At 37.0% G+C, this 21,789-nt stretch overlaps 2 pseudogenes; both read left to right on the top strand.

The window, feature by feature from the left end:
* The first annotated feature begins 286 nt into the window (after positions 1-286).
* On the top strand, positions 287-21,478 carry LOC144245130 (NXPE family member 2-like; annotated as a pseudogene).
* LOC144245127 (transcription factor BTF3 homolog 4 pseudogene) lies at positions 10,019-10,495 on the top strand (annotated as a pseudogene).
* Positions 21,479-21,789: the final 311 nt, after the last annotated feature.

Here is a 21,789-nt window from a genome sequence, read left to right as displayed (position 1 = left end):
GAGGAAGTCACATTTCATGGAAATTGATTCTTAGGATTCCAAAATTGGAAACTGTTAGAATCCATTTTTGATAGGTGTTTACACCAATTGAAATGTGTGTAAGTCAGACCATAATAATTTATACTGAAAGCAAACCATATTATTTGTTGATAGCACATTCCTTTTCCCTTAATACTTCAGTTCTTGTTCAGTGTGAGAAACCTTACTGCCCTGGATCAATGGAACATCTTAAGCAAGTCCTTACATCTTGAAGTAGCACTGAATCCCCCAGTTTCACTAACAGACTGAGCTGAGAATAAAGGGAATCAGAGAAAGTAAATCAGCTGATCTGACCCAGACCTTTCACCCGCATGACCACCATGACCAGTGTGACACACAGCACAGCCGCCATCCTCCATCCTCAAGATGTCTACTCCATGGGGATCAGCTAGACATCCTAATGGAGGCGAAAGACCACTTCAGATACAGGAAGATATATGGTGGAGATTTCCTGAGGACCAGGATGTCCTCCCTACCCCTGAAGGCTTCAGAAAAGGTGACAGACTTCAACAACACCACCTATCTTGTCAGCTTCATTTTCTTCTGGGAGGGCTGGATCTCTCTGTCTCCTGCTCATCCACCCCAGTGAAGGGGTGTCAGCTCTCTGGAGGGCAAGGAATCAAGGCTATGACAAGGTGATTTCCACAGGCCAGTTTGACAATGGCACTTCCTAGTTCTCTGTGTGGTCTGACCCTGAACTCAAGTGCTGAACTGTGTGAAGACCTGGACTATGAAGACAAGAAGCCTTCTACTGTATGAGGCCTCCACGTGTTCCCTGTGAGGCCTGACCCATCTGACCACCAGCAGTGGAAATATTTGCTATCTCAGAAAGGAAAAACAAAGTCTTTTCCACAGGTAACAGGCCATCATATACGGTAGGTGATACAAAGAGGTAGGCTTAGGTTCAGACCAACTCTCCCTAGAAACTTCTCCTAATCAAGCTCCCTAATGTCAAATGAATGTGGATTTGGTTATAATTCTATCTATTACTCAGATTCAGTTCAGCTGTGAGTATACTCACAGACCTCATACAGGTCATCTCTATACCCATAGTTTTAAGGAGTATAATGAATGAAGCACTTTACATTGGTTTATAATACTTCCATATTTGGTAACTTTTTAAGAGATCAGTATTTTCTATCACATATTCTATTGAACACTAATCCTACAGAAAGTTAATAGATGCCATGTAAAAAGAAAAAAAAAGGAGGGGATGAATGCTATCATTAATCTACTTCACCCCATACATTAAATAAATCACCCAATCCTATGAATTGTACCTCCCATATAGCTCCTGAACCCAGCCATTTCACTCCATTGCTGTTGCCTTTATCTTTGGATAAGCTATCATTGTACCTCAATTAGATTATTGCACAATCCCAGAGCTGGCTTCCTTGTCCACAGTCTTGTTTCCTTCAATCTACTGTCTTCAAACTAAGGTTTCTAAAATCTGGATGACTTTTACTTTTCCTTGCTTAAAATCCTTTATATGACCCCATTGCTCGGAGGGTGAAATCCATACTCTTTAATGTTTACAAGGACTTGCCTAGCTCTGAAGCTTGTTTGTCTCACCCTTGTGCTGCCTTGCTCTGTCAGACAAGCTAAACTTTTGTTTCACAAATGGACCATGTGCTCTTTCAACTGATATTTTACAAGTCTTGGTTTAAACAGCATCTCCTTCATGTTTGGGTAAAGTGCTAGTCCCATATTCTTTCAATACATTCTGGTTTTCCCCAATGATAATGCCCATTATACTATTAAATCACACACCTATTTTTATATCTTCTGCTGAATTGTAAGCTCTGTGAGTCAATAGCCATAACCATTTTTTTTTTTGCCATTTATTTATTCAATTTTTAAATAGTTAGGACTTACTATGTTTCAGACATAGCTCTGAATTGTGGGAAATAGGTTTGGGAATTCCCTGGGCTTGCACTAATGGGTTAACGAGGCTTTGAATGAAAGCATTCAAGATTAGGTAAACAGGGAGGAAGAACATCCAACATAGTACAAGAGCAGAAAGCTGCTTTCACAGGACCAGAGGTCAAGAATAGGTAAGCAGATAAACAGGGCCATAGACTGCTGAGGCCCAGAGCAGAGCTAATTTAAAAAAAAAAAAAAAAAAAAAGGTGCCTTGTTGACACTAAGATAGCAGGCTCTGTCTTAACCCCTAGTTAAGGCAAGTTAAGATAAACAGACTCAGCACTTCAGTGCTTACACCAAGATTTTGTTTCCTATTGACCCAAATCCCTAACACGACAAATCTTTGAAACTCCCTTTTTCTCACACGCATGAATTGATGATCACGGTTTCCTTTTCTCTTTCTGCATGTCCATCACATTGCAAGCCTTCTGATCCTAATAAAAACAGAGCAAGGACCCTTACTCGGGGCTCTTGTCTCCTCCCAGACATTAGCCTCTCTCACATTTAATTTTGCATATGCTTTCTTGCTGGACAAGAGAGAACTCCAGACTCAAAGTCTGCAACATTGGATATTTGGAATTCTACATTCTAGTGGGGTAAAAAGACAACAAACAAGTTTGTAATAAAGTCACCAGAATAAAGAATGTTAATGAAATGGTGAATGCGATTTTAGAAAAGGCTGGTGAGGCCTGTTTTGGACACTAAACTGAGAATGGGTCACTTGAACAACACCTTGAATGGAGTGACGAATTGAGCCAGATGAATTTTTGGGGAAATACCATTCCCAAGAGAGGGTATATGAACTGAGGTGAGAACATACCAGAATGTTTCAGAAATGGTGAAGGGAACCACTGAGGCTGGAATGCAATGAATGAGGGATCAAGGAGGTCAGATGGGTAGGCAGAGCTCAGAGGCCATCTATATATGATAGGAAGCTATTGAGAGTCACCACTTTGTCTCATAGCCCAGCAATGCCTAACACCTGGAAGGTTCTCAACTGCTGAATGGAAAAAAAGTGAAATACAATCTGGGAAAATAATTAAATAGGTTTATTTTCAGCTGGCCTTTTCAGTAACTTTAGTATCTATCTCTTCAAGTGGGGATAGAAGACAGAACTTCAAAATTATTTGAACATGAAATAGTTACATCATTTTAAAAGACTTTGGTTCCACAGTTTGGTCATTGCTGCTATAGAAAGGCCTTTTTGTGACGCGAGTTCAGAAAAGCAAGTGGAATAATATAGTATCCTAGAAATGTAAGTTCAACTCCATTTCCAACATTATGACGATACCAGGGCAGAGAGCAGGGCACAACTGACCCTACATTTCTACAAGATTTCCCTTTCACGCTATGTCACCTTCACTTTTTTGTTTTCCTGATCAAGATGTGGAACAATTCTTTTATCCTATGGCTCAGACAAAAGAGATTGGACTTAAAAAAAAAAATGAAAGGAAGCATAAATATGGAGATGTAGATTCCTTTTCATTTTGAAGGTCATGTTTTAACTCTACAGCAGAGTCTACCTGTGCTGATTCCATTTTCCCTGTTGGCCACATACAGCTCCCTCTTGAGGTCATCACTGCAGCCTGGGTTGGGGGAACTCTCCTACACACTCTCCTCCCTTGTTCTCAGGAAATCCTAAATTCCTGGTCCAGAAGGTCTGCATGTATTTTTGGTTCAATCATGCTTCTAAAGTGGACTATACTTATGACAATTTGCCCGACCCTGTTTCACTTTCCAATACACACATTTACTTCTGGATTCCAAGCTTTATTAAAAATGTCCAGTTTTTTTCTCCTATTGCATGGAAATACAGATAGGTTTCCTCACAGGTGAATAGCTGGCTTCACAGTTGATTCCATATCCAAGAACTCTTGTAGATCATTTTATCATTGAACTCCCATTATTAGGCCCAAGTCAGGTTCTAGGACATCATTCCTTCCCATAAGTCCAAGGATTAAGCTGTTTTCTTTCATTTGTCACATAGTAAATACAGTTTCTCCCTGGTGTTCTCCCTCTCATCCCTAGTTACTGAATCTACCTCCTCAAATGCTCACTTCTTCCAAGTTAAAAATATAAATGTATTTTTAATTTTTAATATTTTTATTGATAATCATGATGAGAAAATAAGGGGTTGCCACCTGAGAAGACTTCATACAGGAAACACAGGTGTTGACAAATTTTCAGTTTCTGTCATGGTCTGTTACAGACCCCCTTCTTAAATGTAATATGCATATATTATATATATATATATATAGGCATACTTAATAAGACACATTGACATGAATGTCATATCATAAATATATATTTTTTACTATATAGATTTTGAAGTGTTTATTTTTGAGAGAGCAAGAGAGAGCAAGTGCACACAAGCAGGGGAGGGGCAGAGAGAGAGGGGGAGACACAGAATCCCAAGCAGGCTCTGCTATCAGCACATAGCCTGACATCAGGCTCGAACTCACGGACCATGAGATCATGACCCGAGCTGAAGTTGGATGTCTAAACCAACTGAGCCACCCAGGTATCCCTTTTTATCCTATTTTTAATGTCCCAAAGTGACTTTGGTAATCAAATTCACAAGGTTGTCTCTTGACAACTTCAACTTTACTTTGAATAGATGGGGGAGAATAAATGCTTCAAATTTCAGAAATCAAGGTTCCCCACTGAGACAAATTTTAACCTTGTGCCAAAGATATGTCTGACAGAATCCTCAGTAAAAACAATCTGGAGTGACTATTAGGCTTATTTCACATATGTGGAAATTTCAGCACAGATATATTAAAGAGCTTGGCCAAAGTAAGTTGCACCAAGCAAGAAGCAGTCAGAACCTTCACCTCAATCTACTTTATTCTAAAGTTAAGAAGCTATAGCACTATCTCCCATGACTCCACCACTCCATGCAGCTGTCACTGTCCAGAGGCCCTGACCCCTCGCTTCTGCAGCCCTATGGTGTCCTTGATGAGGGGATTATTACTCTCATGACTTCCTTTGTCCTTTCTGGAGGTCTCTGTGGCTCTGGCCCTGGAAATCCTTCCTTTCCCTAGATGTATTTTATGTGGATGGAATGAATTCAGTTGACTAGATATAGTCACCATCTTAATTCAGAAGACCTATATACTTTGAGGTGAAGTTCACTGTGCTAGGCAATTAAAACATTATAATGAATAAGACTGACCTAAGTTCTATACTCAAGGATATGACAAAGTACAGAAAATAGCCTCTGGAGATCTTGTGAAGGTCAAAAGTGCATGAATAAGGGGCTGGACAAGTGGACATTCATAGAAGGTTGTAAGCAAGTCAAGGAATTTGGTCCTTATCCTGTAGTTGATGATGGAAAGTCATGGAAATATTGTCTAGGGAAAAACAGGCATCACAGAGGATGTTTTTAGGTGGGACAAACCTAAGGAGCAGACATATAATAACTTAGAATGAGGTTCTCAAAGTAATGACCTTGGATCAGTAGCTTCAGCTTCACTTGAAAGTTTGTGAGAAATCCAAATTCTTGGATCTCACCTCAAAACTGTTTCTTTTCAGCTTTATTGAGGTATGATGGACATTTTATACATTAAGGTATACAATAAGATATTTAGATATACATATACATTGCAGAATAGTTACCATAATCAAGTTGAATAACATATCCATCACCTCACATAGTTTGCATTTGTGTGTGTGTTTTATTTTTTATTTTTAAGTAATCTCTACACCCAATGTGGGGCTTATAATCTTGAGATCAAGAGACACATGCTCTACTGATTGAGCCTGCCAGGTGCTCCTGTGTGTGTGTGTGTGTGTGTGTGTGTGTGTGTGTACACACGTGTGCATGTGTTTTGTAAGGACACTTAAGATCTGCTTTCACAGCCAATTTCAAACCTATGTTAACAATAGTTATTACACTGTACATTAGATCCCCAGAGCTTAGTCATATTATAAATGAGAGTTTATACACTTAACCATCATCTCCCCATTTCTCCCACCCCCAAAACTCTGACAACTACCATTCTACTGTTTCTATGAATTTGACTTGTTTAGATTTCATATACAAGTGAAACTTGTCTCTCTGTATCTGACTTATTTCACTTAGCATAATGTTCTTCAGGTTTATCCATGTTATTGTCAATGGCAAGCTTTCTTTCTTTTTTAAAGCTGAATGATATTTCATTGTATATATTGACTACATCTTTATTCATTCATCCAGCAGTGGACACTTAGGTTCTTTCCATATCATGGCTATTGTGAATTAATGAGGCTATAAATACGGGGTTTAGCTATCTCTTCAACTGCCCCAGAATTATTGAACCAGAAGCCCTGGAGATATAGTTCAGTAATCTGAGTTGTAATAACCTCTCCAGATAATCATGATGTACACTCAATTTTGAGAAGTACTGGCATACGAAAATGTTGATGAAGGTCTGAATTACCACAGGTGGTAAAGATGGAAAGGCTGGCTTGCAGTAGACAATCATTTAGAAGATAAAACCAAAGACCTATGTTTGATTAATTCCACGTCTCTCTCTGGATCTTTGGATCCCTGCCCTCACCAGGAGAATGATTTTCCAGAATCCCGACCCATTTACTTTCTCAGAATATCTTAAATATATCAAAGCAAAGGAAAATAAACCATTTATAGAGAGTTAAGAGTGGCTCAATCTCATCAAAATGAAACCAGTGATTCATTTTTACTTTATGGGCAGATATCAGGATAATTTATTTTCCCTTTTTTTTATTTGAAGATCAAACATGGGGGTTGAAATGATAAAGAACTTACACTGAGGTCTTACCACGTAATAGTAAGTCTATTGTGCTGTTGCTTGCCATGTTCACAATTTATCCATTTAAATGACATTTTTACTTTGAGAAATTTCTTTCACATTAACCATTTCAATCCTTCATTTCCTGGGACAAAGAGTATCAGTCATCTTGGTTTTTACAGGAGGAATTTTATTCTTAGAAATTATTTTCTTATCAATTTAAACCAATATTAATCCTGAGTCAGATCTAAATGTCAAAGCAACCCTTAATTTCAGCTGTCTGCTCTCAAAATGTACAAGTTATTTTTATTTAAACTTAAGATTTATTCCTAAAAATCCAATAATTGGGTAATGTGAAAATGTCTCAGATAGGCTACAGAATTAGAAAATTTATTTGGTGGCTTCTCATATCTGTTGCAGTCAACCCATCTCAATTAAAGTTCTATGAACTAGAAATTTCTGTGGATATTTTCATTTTATCACAGGAAATTCAGTGGTCAACACAAAGCCATCTCACTCATAAAAGTGATGGTTCTGCTATACTGGAATTTAAGTGAATTTCAGAAAAGCAAATGAATGGCTTTCATTATAACAATCAATGGTTATAATTGCCCCTTTTTCATATATTCAGCAAATGTTTACTGAGGGCCTACTGTGGGCAAAGAACTTTGTGAAACTCTGTGGAGAACATATAAATAAATCATGGACCCGCTGAAAGCTCAGGCTATGTAAAAAACAGATCCCTTATCCCTGCCATGGCAACCATCATCCATGCCCAACTATTACACCCAAAAATGTTCTTAGACTTGAAGCAACTTGAGGCCTCTTTACACCTCTGTGGTTTCCTTATTTCCTGGACCATAATTTCTAATGCAACCAGGCAGTTTCTTGCCAGATTGTTATTTTTGGAGCCATTTATAAGTCTGATATAATTCAGTATGCATAAATTTAATTGCCTAAACATATACTACAAATCCCAACAATGTAGGTAGCTGACAAAAAAGATATGTTGCCTAAGTGCCAAAATATATAACTGACTTCAATCTTGAAAGAGGAAAGATGGTGGATTAGGAAAATCCTAAAATCACCTCATCGCAGACACAATGAGGCAACAACTATACACATTGCAACTAACTCCAAAAACAATCTGATGACTGACAGAACAGATTTTCCATAGCTAGTTGTAGAGAAAAGGCCACATCAAAAATGGTAGGAGAGGTACAGATTCAGTTGGAAACCAAACCTCCAGGTACAACTGACCACAAATGGGAGGGACATCACACACATGGAGGAACAAGAGAAGCAGACTCCACATCAGACATCCCTGGTCCTGAGGACCTGCACTGAGAAACCCAGTCCCTGTAGTATATGGCTTTGAAAATCAGCAGGATTAGGGGTGCCTGGGTGGCTCAGGGTTAAGCATCCAACTTCAACTTCAGCTCAGGTCATCATCTTGCAGTCTGTGGGTTCGAGCCCCAGAATGGGCTCTGTACTGACAGCTCAGAACCTGGAGCCTGCTTCAGATTGTGTGTCTTCCATCTCTGCCTCTCTCCCGCTCATGCTCTCTCTCTCTCTCAGTCTCAAAAATGAATAAATGTTAAAAAAATTAAAAAGAAAAAGAAAGAAAATCATCAGGATTTAACTCCAGGAGAGTCAGTGGCAATAGGAAACTGAGACTCATCCCTTAAAGAGCTAGCACTAAATAACTCAGCCTGAGACGTAGTACAGGAGCAGCAGTTTGAAAAGTGTATGGAGTATATGTGAAAGAGATTTATTGACTAATTTTAGGATGCATGCTGGAGAAGGGCAAGGGTCTGCAGGAGCTTTCTACAGGAATGAAAGTGCTTGTGAGTGCCATTTTTCTTACCCTCCTCCAGCCTAGATAGCCAAATGCTTGCTGGAGCCAGTTCTAATACTCTCTTTCACCTTGCTAGCACTTCATGCCCCTCCCCAGCATTACCCTGTAGACCTGCCTCACCTAACTCCTCACCCTATCTCCAAAGCACCCTATCACATCCAGTGGGCAGGGCATCCTGCCCTGTGGATGTGGGAAACTAACCTGATACACCAGCACCTTCTAGTCCCCGCAACTGGGCTTCTCACCTGGCTTTTCAGGGAGCAAGCTCTGTTCTTTGATGCACCCACAGCTGTCACAGTGGATAATGGCAAACAGATAGACTGAGGTCTGGTCTTACCACCAGTGGGTCTGCAGCTGAGCCTCTTAACAGCACAAAGAGCAAACGTGGCTGCCCAGTTCTCCTACAACAAGCAAGGTGGCTGATTACAGCAAGTAGGGCTGTAAGAGGGTCAGCTTAACCACTCAGCATCCTTACAGCAATTACAACTCAGCCATAACAGGATGCTATATGTAGCTTACATAGGGGAAATCCATGGAGGGCCTACCTGTGGTGACCAAAGGGGATTATGCTACAGAGCACCAAAGGAATCCTTCTATACAAGGCCACTGCTTTCAAGATCAGTAGACATAGCTGGAACAAACTGAAAGATAAACAAAATGAAGAAACAGAAGACTATGTTCTGAATGAAGAACAAGAAAAAAATCATAGAAAAAGAGCTAAATGAAAGATAAGCAATATGCCTGTTAAAAGAGTTCAAAGTAATGGCCATAAAAAATACTCACTGGACTTGACAGAAGAGTTGGTAAACTGAGGAAAAACTTCAACAAAGAGATAGAAAATATAAAAAACAACCTGTCAGAGCTGAAGAATACATAACTGAATAAAAATACACCAGAGGAAATCAATAGCAAATTAGAGGATGCAGAAGAATAGATCATTGATATAGAAGAAAGGATAGTGGAAACCAACCATGCTGAAAAGAAAAATGAATTAAAAAATGAGAATACATTAAGGGACTATGTGACATCACCAAGCATAATAACGTTCCAAGTACAGAGATCTCTGGAGAGAGAGAAAGAGACAGAGAGAGAGAGGGAGGTAGGGAGGGTGGGCAGAAAACTTAAATAAATAGCTGAAAACTTCTATAATACAGGGGAAGGTAACAGATATCCAGGTTCTAAACAGATGAGCCCAAGGAGGTCCATACCAAGACACATAATTTAAAAAGTAAAGGAGGCAGCCATCTTGCTCCTGCCATGTGCTAGTGTTGGAGAACCCTCCCTGCTTCAGGTTTTACTGAATGCCAAAAACTGAACTCTGCTTTTAAGGGGGGACCCTCAAATTTACCAACAGTATGAATCAAGAAGTTAGCCAAACTTAGCTCAAGATAGGGGGCAAGGGTACAGCTCAAAGAAGAAGGTGGTACATAGAATAGCTATAGCTGATGACAAAAAACTTCAGCGTTCTCTAAAAAAACTGGCTGTGAATAATGCTGCTGGTATTGAAGAGGTGAACATGATTAAAGATGATGGGACAGTTATTCTTTTCAACAATCACAAAGTCCAAGCTTCTCTTTCTTCTAAAACCTTTGCAATTACTGATCATGCAGAAGCCAAACCAATCACAGAAATGCTTCCTGGAATATTAAGTCAGTTTGGTGCTGACAGCTTAACCAGTCTTGAGAAGTTAGCTGAACAGTTCCTTCGGCAAGTGTTGGACAGCAAAGCACCAAAACCAGAAGACATTGATGATGAGGAGGAGGATGATGTTATAGGTCTTGTAGAAAATTTTGATGAGGCATCGAAGAATAAAGCGAACCAAAAATTTTTTTCTGGTGTTTGGAAGCTGGCATGGACTAGATTTAACAAATCGGTTATGTGGTTCCAAAGTTTTACAAACATGGAGAATATCAACTGTTACTAGTTCAGTAATATAAATATTTTGTATATTAATAATGCTGTTTGTTCAGCATTTTTTGGTCATTTGATTTTGCATTTTGCACTTTCTCCCAGGATCTATTTTTGGTCAAAATATGAAGTATTGGTGCAGAAAAAAAAAGTAAAAATTCTGGGTGGCTCAGGTCATGATCTCATGGTTTATGAGTTTGAGCCCCACATTGGACTCCCTGCTATCAGTGCAGAGCCTGCTTCAGATCCTCTGTCCCCCTCTCTTTATTCCCCTTACTCACTCATGCTTGTGCACTCTCTCTCTCTCTCTCTCTCAAAAATAAAGAAAAAAAGAAAAAAGCAAAAATCAAAGATAAAGAGAATATTAAAAGCAGCAAGAACAAAGAAACTAGTTATATACAAGAGAAACCCCATAAAGCTATAAACTGATTTTTCAGTAGAAACTTTGCAGGCCAGAAAGGAGTTGCATGGTACCTTCAAAGTGCTGAAAGGAAAAAGCCTGCAACAAAAAAATAGCCTACAAGATCATCAATCAGCATTGAAGGAGAGATAAAGAGATTTCCAGACAAGTAAAAGTTAAAGGAGTTCATTATCACTAAATTTGCCTTTCAAGAAATGTTAAAGGGAATTTTTGAAATGGAAAGAAAAGGCCAAAAAGAAAATTATGAAAGAAAAAAAAACTTCACTGTAAAAGCAAACATAGTAAATGTAAAATAATCACTTATAAAGCCAGTATGGAGATTAAAACTTAAAAATAATAAAATCAGGTAGGAGTACAAAAGTTACTCAAGGGATACACAAAGTAAAAAGATGTAAAATGACCGATATATAAAACATGGAGGGAGCAGTAAAAATGTAGTTCTTTTAGAATACGTTCAATTTTTTAAAATGTTTATTTTGAGAGACAGACAAGGCGAGTGAGCAGGGGAGGGGCAGAGAGAGAAGGAGATAGAGAATCTTGAGCAGGCTCCATGCTGTCAGCACAGAGCTTGAAGTTAGCTTGAACCCATGAACCATGAAATCATGACCGGAGCTGAAATCAAAAGTCAGAAGCTCAACCAACTGAGCCACCCAAGTGCCCCAGAATGTGTTTAAATTTAAGTGGTCATCAACTTCATGTAGATATCTATATACATAAGATGTTTCATATGAACCATCGGTAACTGTAAATGAAAATTTATTATTAGATACACAGAAAATGAGAAAGTAATCCAAGCAGAACACTAAAGAAAGTCATCAAAACAGAGAAGAGAGCAAGAGAAGAAGAAAGCAACAGAAGAACTACAAAAACCACAACAAAATGGCAATATTTATACCTATCAATAGCTACTTTAAATGTTAAATGGCCTAAATGCTCCAATCAAAAGACACAGTGTGGTTGAGTGATTAAACACACACAACTCATGTATATGCTGCCTACTTGAGATTCCCTTCTGACCTAAAGACATATGCAGACTGAATGTTTAAGGGCTGGATAAAAATATTCCACGTAAATGGAAGCAAAAAAAGAAGAAAAAAGCTGTGATAGCAATATTTACATCAGACAAAATAGACTTTAAAACAAAAACTGTAACCAGAGATAAAGAAAGGCATTACATAATGATAAAAGGATTATTCCAACAAGAGAATTATAAAAACTATAAATGCCTATGTCAGAGACACCTATGTAGGAGCATCTAAATGCATAAATAAGTTATTAACAGACAGATGGAGAAATTGACAGTAACACAATACTAGCACAAGACTTTAACAATATACTTCTAGCAATGGATGGATCATTCAGACAGAAAAGTCAATAAAGAAGCAGGGACTTTGAATGACACATTACATTGGATAGACTTAACAGATTCATACAGGACATTTTATCTGCAAACAGCAGAATACATATTTCTTTCAAGTGCACATAAAATATTCTATAGGACAGATCACATATTAGGCCATAAAACAAGTCTCAATAGATTTAAGATTGAAATCATATTGTGCACTTTTTTTACAAATAGTTTATTGTCAAATTAGTTTCCACGTAACACCCAGTGCTCATCCCCACAAGTGTCCTCCTCCATGCCCATTCCCCCCTCCCCCCCTACACCCATCAGCCCTCAGTTTTTGTCAGCATTCAAGAGTCTCTCATGGTTTGCCTCTCTACCTTTCCCCTACCATTTCCCCCCTTCTTCTCCCCCTTGTTCCTCCGTCAAGTTCCTCCTAATCCACCTATACGTGCAAACATATGGTATCTGTCCTTCTCTGCCTGACTTATTTCGCTCAGCATAACACCCTCAAGTTCCATCCATGTTGCTACACATGGCCAGATTTCATTCTTTCTCATTGCCATGTAGTATTCCATGGTATAGATAAACCACATCTTCTTGATCCATTCGTCCATTGAGGGACACTTAGGCTCTTTCCATGTTTTGGAAATATGGAGAGCAGCACTCTCCATATTGTGGAGAGTGCTGCTATGAACATTGGGGTACATGTGCTCCTACGCCTCAGCATTTCTGTATCTCTTGGGTAAATTCCTAGCAGTGTGCACTTTTTTTCTGATCAAAATATGAAATGAGAAATCAATTACAAGAAAAAAACAGGCAAAAACCCAAAGACACAGAGGCTAAACAACATGCTACTAAACAACCAATGGATTAATGAAGAAATCAAAGTGGAAATAAAATACCTGCAGACAAATGAAAATGGAAACAATGGTCCAAAATCTTTGGGGCACAAGGAAAGCGGTTCAATGGGGAAAGTTTATAGCAATACAGGTCTATACCACATAAAACAAAAATCTAAAATAGGAGACGGGTGGGAGAGGAGCTAGATGGGCGATGGGTATTTGGGAGAGCACTTGTGGTGAGGCCTGGGTATTGTATGTAAGTGATACATTCTACTCTGGAAACCAATATTGCACTCTATGTTGTCTAAAACTTTAAAAATAAACAATCTAACCTTACATCTCAAGGAACTAAAGAAAAGAAGAACAAAGCTCAAAATCAGTGGAAGAAAGGAAATAATAAAGTTCAGAGTGTAAGTTGAAACTACAAAAAAAATAGGGAAGATCAATGAAACTAAAAGCTGATTCTTTGAAAAGATACATAAAATTGATAAACCTTTAGATAGATTCATCAAGAACAAGTGAGAGAAGACTCAAATCAAATAAAAAATTAAAGGGGAGAAATAAGAATCAATACCACAGATAAAGAAAGGATTATAAGAATATTATTAATTGGGGCACCTGACTGGCTCAGTCGGTTAGGCATCCAGCTTCTGCTCAGGTCATGATCTTACCGGTTTGTGGGTTCGAGCCCCGCGTCGGGTTCTATGCTGACAGCTAGCTCAGTGCCTGGAGCCTGTTTCAGATTTTGTGTCTTCCTCTCTCTCTGACCCTCCCCTGCTCAGGCTGTCTCTCTCTCTCTCTCTCTCAGAAATAAATAAAAACATTAAAAAAAAAGAATACTATTAATTGCATGTGAACAGGATCACCTGGGTGGCTCAGTCAGCTAAGCTTCTGACTCTTGATTTCAGCTGTCATGGTCTCACAGTTCGTGAGATTGAACCCCCTGTGCTGACAGCATGGAGCCTGCTTGGTATTCTCTCTCTCTCTTCTCCCCTTTCCCCCTCATCCTTTCTCTCTCTCTCTCTCTCTCTCTCTTTCTCTCTCTCTCCCTCCCCTCCCTCCCTCTCTCAAAATAAACTTAAAAAAATTGTGTGTGAACAAATTAGACAACTAGAAACAAATGGGTAAATTCCTTGAAACATACTTCAGAAAAATTGGAGAGAAATAGAAAATTCAAACAGAATGATTACTAGCAACAAAGTTGAATTTATAATAAAAAACTCTCAATCAACAAAAGCCCAGGACCAAATGGTCTCACAGGTGAATTCTACCAAACATTTAAAGGAGAGTACCTAGTCTCCTCAAAGTAGTCCAAAGAGTAGAAGAGGAAGGAAAGTTTCCAAACTCAATCTACCTGTCTGGCATTACCGTGATAGCAAATATCCCTGATCAAAATATATGCAAAATTCTTAATATTGGCAAAGCAAATTCAATGATACATTTTTAAAAATCACTCTCTGGTGTATAGCTGTCAGATTTTTCCAGTACCACTTATCAAAGAGATGGTCTTTTCCCCATTGCATATTCCTGTCTCTTCTGTCATGAATTAACTGACCGTACAAATTTGGGTTTATTTCTGTGATCTCTATCCTGTTATACTAATCTACATTATTTACTTTGGAGCCAGTAGAATACAGTTTTGAATACTATACCTTTTTAGTATATTTTTACATCTGAGATTGTGCTACCTGCAGTTTTGGTCTTCTTTCTCAAGATTGCTTTGGCTATTCAGGGTCTTCTATGCTCCAAATTTTAGAATTTCTAGTTCCATGAAAAGTGCTATTGTAACTCTGATAGGGATTGCATTAAATCTGTAAATTATTTGTGGTAATATGGACATTTAAACAATATTAATTATTATAATCATGAGCATGGAATACTTTTCCCTTTATTTGTATCATTTCCAATTCTTTAATCAATGTTTTACAGATTTCAGGGTACTGGTCTTTCATCTCCTTGGGTAAGTTTAATTCTAGGTATTTTATTTTTTGTTGCAATTTTAAATGGGGTTGTTTTCTTGGTTTCTTTCAGCTACGTTATTATAAAATTGGTCCATTTTCTATACCATACACAAAAATAAACTAAAAGGGATTAAAAATATAAATGTGAGACCTGAAACCATTGAACTCCTATAAGAAAACAGGCAGTAATCTCTTTGACATCAGTCTTAGCAACATTTTTCTAGATAGGTTTCTTCAGGCGAAGACAAAAAAACAAAACAAAAAAAACCCCACCAAATCAACTATTGAGAGTACCCCATAATAAAAAGCTTATGCACAGGAAAGAAAATCAACAAAATGAAAAGGCAGTGTACTTCATGGGAGAAGATATTTACAAATGATATAACTTATTAGGGGTTAATATCCAGAATATATAAGGAACTTACAAAACTCAACAACAAAACAAATAATCTGATTAAAAAATGGGCAGAGGACCTAAATAGACATTTTCCTAAAAAAGACATACAGATGGCCAACAGACACATGAAAAGATACCCAACATCACTGATTAAGGCAAATGAAAATCAACACTACAGTTAAATATCACCTTACACCTGTCAGAATGGCTCAAATCAGAAATATAAGAAAAAACAAGTGTTGACAAGTATGTAGAAAAAAGAAACACTTGTGTATTTTTGGTGGGAATGTAAATAGATACATTTACTTTGGAAAGTAGTATGGATAGTCCTCAAAAATTAAAAATTGGATTACCATATGAATCAGTAATTCCACTACTGGGTGTTTACCTCCAAACAATAAAAAACACTAATTTGAAGACTTTTTTTTTTTTTTTGCTGCATTATTTACAATAGCCAAGTTATCGAGGCAACAACCATAGTGTTCATTGATAGATGAATGGATAATGATGTTGTGGTATATAAATAAAGTGAGATATTACCCAGGCATGAAAAAAGAATGAGCTCTTGCTATTTGTAGCAACATGGATAGACTTAGAGCATCACACTACTGAAATAAGGCAGAGAGACAAATATCATATAATCTATCTTACATGTGTAATCCAAGAAACAAAACAAATGAACAAAAAATAAAATAAAGCATAAACAGACTCAGAGAGAACAAACTGATGGTTGCTGGAGGTGAGGGGATGGTCAAAAAGAGTAAGGGGAGTGGGAGGTACGGGCTTCCAGTTAAGGAATAAATAAATCTTGGGATTAAAGGTATAGAATAGGGAATATAGTCAATGGTGTTTTAATTGTGTTGCATAGTGAACAATGGTGGCTATACTTGTGGTGATCATAGCTGAACATATAGAATTGTTGAACCACTATGTTGTTATGCATGTGAAGCTAATGGAACATTGTGTCAACTACATTGAAGTAAAAAAAACCACAAGGATTATTTGCTATACTCAAGTGGAATTTATTCCAGGGTTGCAAGAATTGCTCAATATTTGCAAATCAATGTTATGTATCTCACATTCAGAAGAAGGAGTAAAACCAGGTGGTCATCTTAATAGATGCAGAAAAACACTTGAGAAAATTCAACATATATCCATGATAAAAACTCTCATGGTGGATTTAGAGGGTACCTACCTCAACATAAAAAGGCCATATGGAACAAACCCACAGTTGACATCATACTCAATGGTAAAGCTGAGCTTTTCCTCTAATATCAGGAATAAGACAAAGATGTCCACTCTCACCACCTTTATTTAACATAGCACTGGAAGTTCTTGACAGTGTAATCAGACAAGAAAAAGAAATACAAAACATCCAAAATGGTAACAAAGAAGTAAAACTCTCACTATTTGTAGATGATGTGATATGGTATATAGAAAATCCTGTAGACTCCAAGAAACTACTAGAAGTAATAAACGAATTTAGTAAAGTTGTAGGATATAAAATTAACAGAAATTGGTTGCATTTCTATACACTAATAATAAAGTGTCAGAGAAATTAAGAAGACAATTCCATTTACAATTTTACCAAAAAGAATAAAATACCCAGGAATAAACTTAACCATGGAGATGAAATAAGTGTATTCAGAAAAATACTATAAGACATTGATGAAAGAAACTGAAGATTTCACAAACATATAAAAAGATATTCCATGCTTATGGATTGAAAACATCAAATTGATTAAAGTGTACATATCACTCCCAAACAATTTACAGATTCAATGCAATCCCTATCAAAATAGTGAGTATATATGTTTTATAGAACTAGAATAATTCTAAAGTTTGTATGGAGCACAAAAGACCCTGAATAGCCAAAATAATCTTAAGACTAAAGCTTCAGGTATCACAATTCTAGATTTCAAGATGTACTACAAAATTATAGTAATCAAAACAGTATCCTACTGACACAAAAATAGACACATACATCAATGGAACAGGATAAAGAACCCATAAATATACCCATACTTATGTAATTAATCTATGACAAAGGAGGTAAGAATACATAATGGGAAAAAGACAGTCTCTGCAATAAATGGTACTGGGCAAACTGGACAGCTACATGAAAAAGAATAAAAGTGGACCACTTCCTCACAGAATTCACAAAAATAAACTCAAATTGGACTAGAGACTTAAATGTGAGACCTGAAACTATAAAACTACAAGAAGAAAACAGGTAGTAATCTCTTTGACATCATCTTTAACATTTTTACATAGGTCTCCTCAGGGAAGGGGAAAAAGCAAAAAAAAAAAAAAAAGTATTGGGACTATACCAAAATAAATTGATCAACATGATATACCACATTAATAAAAGGAAGGATAAGAACCATATGATCCTCTCAATAGATGCAGGAAAAGCATTTGACAAAATATAGTATCATTTCTTTAAAAAGAGCCCAAATGTCCAGCAATTGATGAATGGATAAAGAAGATGTGTTATAGGGGCACCTGAGTGGCTCAGTCAGTTAGGTGTTAGACTTCAGCTCAGGTCATGTTCTTGCGGTCTATGAGTTTGATCCCTGCATCAGGCTTTGTGCTGACAGCTCAGAGCCTGGAGTCTGCTTCAGATTCACTTTAAAAATTTTTTTAAAGATATGTAAAGATATAAAAAGATATGAAGATTTAAAAATATATATATATGTGTATATATTATATATATAATATGTGTATACACACACACACACACAGGGTATTACTCGGCGATCAAAAAGAAGGAAATCTTGCCATCTGCAGCAATGTGGATGGAAGTAGAGTGCATTATGCTAAGCAAAATTAGTCAGACAAAGACAAATATCATACGATTTCAGTCACATGTGGAACTTAAGAAACAAAACAGATGAACATAGGGGAAAGGAAGGAAAAAGAAGACAGAAACAGAGAGTGAGGCAAACCAAAAGAAATCCTTAAATACAGAGAACAAACTGAGGGTTGCTGGAGGGGACGTGGGTGGAAAGATGGGCTAAATGGGTGATGGGTATTAAGGAGGGCGCTTGCTGGGATGAGCACTGGGTGTTATGCATATAAGTGATGAATCACTGCCTTTCATTCCTGAAACAAATACTACACTGTATGTTAACTAACTTGAATTTAAATAAATTAAACAAAAACAAAAAAGCTTCACACATTGTAGGAAACTATCAACAAAATTAAAAAGCAACCCTTCTGAATTAGAGTAGGTATTTGCAAATGATATATCTGATAAGGGGTTAATATCTAAAATATAACAGTAACTTTTACAACTCAACACCAAAGTAACAACAAAAAAAATCCCATTAAAAAATGAGCAGAGGACCGGAATAGACATTTTTTAAAGAAGACATAAAGATAGCCAACAGACACATGAAACGATCCTCTGTATCACTAACATCATGGAAATTCAAATCAAAACCACAAGGAGATGTCACCTTACACCTGTCAGAATGGCTAGAATCAAAAAGACAAGAAATAACCAGCTTTGGTGAGGCTGCAGATAAAAGGGAACACTTGTGCTCTGTTGGTGAGAATACAAACTGGTGCAGCCACTATGGAAAAGAAGTATGGAGGTTCCCCAAAAACTTAAAAATAGAAGTATCATGCAATCCAGTAATTTCAATACTGAGTATTTATGCAGAGAAAACAAAAACACTAACTCAAAAAGATATATGCACTTCTGTATATATTGCAGCATTATTTACAATAGCCAAGTTATGAAAGCAACCTAGGTGTCCATCAAAAGATGAATTGAAAGAGAGATACAGTATATATAAATACAATGGAATATTACTCAGCCATAAAAAGAATGGGATCTTGCCATTTGCAACAAAATGGATGGGCCTAGAAGATATTGTGGTAAATGAGAGAAGTCAGAAAGACAAATACCATTTGTGTGGAATCCAACGAAAACAAAAACAAAACAAAACAAAACAAAAAATTCCAGAAAACCAGAAACATACTCTTAGAACAAAGAATTGGTTGCCAGAGGTGTATAGAGCTGGGGAGATGGATAAAATAGGTGAAGGGTATTCAGAGGTACAAACTTCCAGTTATAAAATAAATAACACATGGGGATGAAAAGTACATCATAGGGAATACAATCAATAATACTGTAACAACGTACGGTGACAGGTGAAGACTATAGTTACATACATTCTATGTATGCAATGCATAGAATTGTGGAATAACTATGCTGTACACCAAAATTAATAAAACATTTTATATCAAGCATACTTCAATAATATTTGAGTCTTAACTTGGGTGAGAGCATGAAGGAAGTCAATGAATACAGCTGAGGCTACTTTCATAGTCAAGTATTCAGAATAAAGAGGTAACAGTCTTCCCTTTTTCTACATTCATCAGACCACACTGATAATATGTTCAGCCTGGGCACAACAATGAAACTTTAACCTGAGAACCTGATTCTGGTGCACACAAAACAATGTGTGTGACATGACTTCATAAACATGTTCAAGATTTCTTCACAGAGAAGAAGAGTTTGAGGGGAAGATTTACGAGTTAGCAAGGTCAATGCTATTGGTATAATGTTTAGCTGAGCTACTGAGTCCTGCTGTTTCATGGCCACGTATTTCCTCCTGATTTGGCTGCCTGTTGAGTAGCTTTGGGGACAAGGTAAAGCCTGAGGAAAACATTGCAAATGCACAAGAAATTATCCCCACTACAGGATAAACTATTTATTAGTGAAATTATTCAAGAGTGAGACTTAATTCATCCTCTAACATGATCTTGTTAAATAAATATTTGTGGAAAAGAGGGGAGTATAAATCAAGAAGGGTGGAGGGAAAAGAGGAAAAGGGAGAAAATGAGGAATTTGTTTCAGGAATAATTTGTGGTAATAAAAATTGTTTACTGTGGGTATTTGTACTTTCGGAGAGTGAGAGCATAGGAAAAAAAGTCAGAAGTCAGACTGAAATGAAGACTCCTTTCTCCAGTGGTCATACTATAAAAAGAAAGTAGATTACAGCATTTTATAAGTAGATGGAGTTAAACTAAACACAAAATATAAATGACTAGTTGAAGAGAAAACTTATTTTCCTCGTGGAAGATTCAACACTGCATCAATGGATTTACTACTCACAAAAAGTGGTGAAAAGTATGCATTTTATTTTTATTTTGAAATTGGAGTTGACTTCTGAGATTGTTTTTAAATAACTATAGTTCTTTTCTGATGTTTATTTTTTTTAATTTGCCAAACATCTGGATTTGGGCTTTTAATATAAAGTTAAGTTTTATTTTTTCATCCATAAATATTAACCTTTTTCTTCCGCTTTCTAAACCCTAATAAAAAGTTCAAAAATTTTGTTAAGATTTCAATGCATCTGGTAAAAGTCTCTTCTTCCCATAGGCAGTAATGCTATTATCGTTAGAAATTATCTTGGTTAGAATTTTACAAATGTGTACATTTAAAAATTATATAAGTATTTTCATTTTGTTACAAAGAATTATTGATTTGTTTTCCATCAGCCTTAAAATATTTTGACCATCATAGAATTGGGGTCTTTAAAACATATGCTTCTGGATGCCACAAGACATTTTGATTCAGTGGAAAAAGCATGGTCCTCCATTTATTACCAAACATCTGTTTTCCGTGAAAGACGAAAATTATATCCCAAGGGAAATTGATTGGGTAGCCGCAGACAATGACACAGCCATTGTCATTATCCTAGGCCAGTACTTCAGACCCTTTCCTGTCAAGATTTTCATCCATAGGGCCATCAATGTTCAAATTGAACATTGAACATCTGTTCTTGCAAAGCCCAGAGACCAAGGCAATCCTTAAAACTGAAAACACCAGAGATGATTAGTGATCTCCATGGATATGTTCAAAATCTTATCATAAAGGATATTTTTGTGCATCTCACTGTGGGTATTATTAATGTTTGGGAGATGACTATTGCATATGGCACTAATGATAATGCCCATCCACCTGATTATGTGACTGGAAGTCATATTAATATGTTCTTAAACTATATTTGCTAGAGGAAAAATGTAGAAAAAGAGTACTAGCTATTCTCTATAGATGACCTAACTTAGACTGCCAGGGTGGTTTAATGTAATCCAACAATAAAGAAATAAAATTAAAACAAATTAATGTAGTAAATATATATAACATAAAAATTACCACTGAAACATTTTTAAGTGTTTATTCCGGGCGCCTGGGTGGCTTAGCCGGTTAAGCGTTCGACTTTCGCTTAGATCATGATCTCGCGGTTCGTGGGTTCGAGCCCCGCGTCAGGCTCTGTGCTGACTGCCAGCTCGGAGCCTGGAGCCTGTTTCAGAGTCTGTATCTC

Source organism: Crocuta crocuta, unplaced genomic scaffold, assembly GCF_008692635.1.
Source record: "Crocuta crocuta isolate KB4526 unplaced genomic scaffold, BGI_CrCroc_1.0 scaffold374, whole genome shotgun sequence".
NCBI classification, from domain to species: Eukaryota; Metazoa; Chordata; class Mammalia; order Carnivora; family Hyaenidae; genus Crocuta; species Crocuta crocuta.
Note: the sequence above shows the minus strand (reverse complement) of the source record. Positions and strands in the feature narration are given on the sequence as shown.